Below are 2,683 nucleotides of genomic sequence, written 5' to 3'. Positions count from 1 at the left end.
ACAAATGAAATCTTGCCATTTACAACAACATGAATGGAGCTATAGAGTATAATGCTAAATGAAATAAATCAATCAGAGTAAGACAAATACCATGTTTTCGCTCATAGGTTGAATTTAAGAAAGAAAACAAATGAGCAAAGGGAAAAAAAGATAGAGGGAGACAAACCAAGAAATAAATTCTTAACAACAGAGAAGTAACTAATGATTATCAGAGGGAGGTAGGTGGGGGGTGGGTTAAATAGGTGATGGAGATTAAATTATACACTTATCATGATGACCACTGAGTAATGTATAGAATTGCTGAATTGCTATATTGTACACTTGAAATTAGTATAACACTGAGTGTCAACTATACTAGAAATAAAATCTAAAACTTAATTTAAAAAATTTTTAAGACATCACATGAAATCTATAGATCAATATCCCTTATGAGAAGAGAACACAAAAATCAACAAGTACTACTAACCAAATAAAACAACTTATCAAAAGGAATATACACCATGACCAAGTGAGATTTATCTCAGGAATGCAAGTGTGGAGCTTTGCACAGTGGCAGTATCGTAGCCAATAAGGTTTACCCAAGGTGTGATTATTGCTAATAGGAATGCAAGTGTGCTTCAAGATATGAAAATCAATGTAATTCATCACAGTAATAGACTGAAGAAAAAAATGCGTGGCCACCTCAATAGATGGTCTGATAAAAAACATTCAATAAACTAGGAATAGAATGGAACTTCTTTAACATGATAAAGAGCATTTATGAGAAATGCACTGCTAACATTATACTCAGTGGTAAAAGACTGAAATATTTCCCTTATGATCAAGAAAAATATAAGGATGCCTGCTTTCATTACCACTATTCAACATTGTACTGGAAGTTCTAGTCGGTTCAAACAGACAAGATAAAGAAATAAAGCACATCTAAATTGGAAAGAAGAAGTAAAAATATCTCTTTTTACAGATGACATGCTCCTATACATAGGAAATCCCAAAAAGTCCACGAGAAGTCTACTACAGTCAATAAATGACTCAGCAAAGTTGCAAAGTACAAAAATACAAGATTAGGCCACAAAAACCAGTTGTATCTTTATATACTTGTAATGAACAATCCAAAAGGAAATTAATAAAACAATTCCATTTACAACAATATCAAATAGAATAAAATACCCGGGAATAAATTTAAGGAAAGATGTAAAAGTTTATACACTGAAAACTACAAAACATTGACGAGAGTAATGAAAGAAGTAAATAAATGAAAATACATCTCATGTTCATGGATTATTAGACTCATTATTGGTAAGATGTCAGTACTACCCAAAGCCACCTACAGATTCAATGCAATCAGTATCAACAATCCAACAGGCTTTTTATCAGAAATGGAAAGCTGATTCTGAAACTCATATGGAAGCACAAGGGGCCAAAATACTCAATCTTGAAAAAGAAGAAACAAATTTGGAGTACTCATACTTCCTGATTTCAAAGCTTACTAAAAAGCTACAGCAATCAAAAGAGTGCAGTAATGCATAGAAACATATATAGAATGAGCACTGGGTGTTATACTAAATCTGCAAATTGAATTTAAATAAAATATTTTAAAATAAATAGATATATAGATAAATGGGGGAAAAGGATAGTCCAGCAATAAATCCATACACATATGACTAATTGATTATATACATGGGTGGCTAGTCCATTCAATGGGGAAAGAAATAGTGTTAGCAAAACTCAACTATTGTGACCTTGCATTTAGCAACAGATTCTTACAAATGACACCAAAAGTGGAAGCAATAAAAGAAAAAATAAACTGGGGATTTCACCAAAGTTAAAAACTTTTGTGCATCAAAGGACATTATCAAGAAAGCAAAAATACAGTGGTCAGGGCAGCCCCGGTGGCCCAGTGGCTTAGTGCTGCCTTCAGCCCAGGGCGTGATCCTGGGGACCCGGGATCAAATCCCATATCGGGCTCCCTGCATGGAGCCTGCTTCTCCCTCTGCCTATGTCTTTGCCTCTCTCTCTCTCTGTGTGTCTCTCATGAATAAATAAATAAAGTCTTTTTAAAAAAATACAGTGTTCTAAGATGGTGACATAGGAAGACTCTGAACTCACCTCCTTCCACAGACACATTGAATCTATACCTACATATAGAGCAATTCTTCCTGAAGAAGAACTAAGGGCTTATTGAACAGCTTCTGTGCACACACACAAAAATGATATAGGGACCACATAGAGAAGGGTAGGAGAGATGGAGACACAGTAACAAAGGGAACTTTACTCCCACTGCAACAACCTGAGTATAGAAAAGATATCACTGAAGGACCTATGCACAGACTCACATACCCTGAGGTGCACCTAAAAAAGGCAGTTTAAAAAAGCAACTAAACTCTAAGTGAATAAAATCCATTTACTAACTCTAGAACATCTGCCAAATGGGCAGAGAACTGTTGTAACTCTCCCTGGTATCAAAGGCACTTGTTAGTGACATTTTTATCCTCCCATCTCCATCTTGATAGTATGGATGGAATCAGGGTCCAGGCTCATTAACCTGTCTGCTAGGGATGCTTCAGCTCACCCTGGGCCCCTGGACCACACCAACTCCAGCCATGCCCCCTAGTTGGCACAGCACAGCACATCCTATACACAACACCCCCAGCTCTAGCCATCCTTCCAAGGAAGCCCTTGTGCA

At 36.3% G+C, this 2,683-nt stretch overlaps 1 pseudogene; it reads left to right on the top strand.

Moving 5' to 3' along the window:
• Positions 1–538: 538 nt before the first annotated feature.
• On the top strand, positions 539–653 carry LOC144309365 (U4 spliceosomal RNA; annotated as a pseudogene).
• The last annotated feature ends 2,030 nt before the right edge of the window (positions 654–2,683 follow it).

This window comes from Canis aureus, chromosome X, assembly GCF_053574225.1.
Source record: "Canis aureus isolate CA01 chromosome X, VMU_Caureus_v.1.0, whole genome shotgun sequence".
In the NCBI taxonomy this organism is placed as follows: Eukaryota; Metazoa; Chordata; class Mammalia; order Carnivora; family Canidae; genus Canis; species Canis aureus.
Note: the sequence above shows the minus strand (reverse complement) of the source record. Positions and strands in the feature narration are given on the sequence as shown.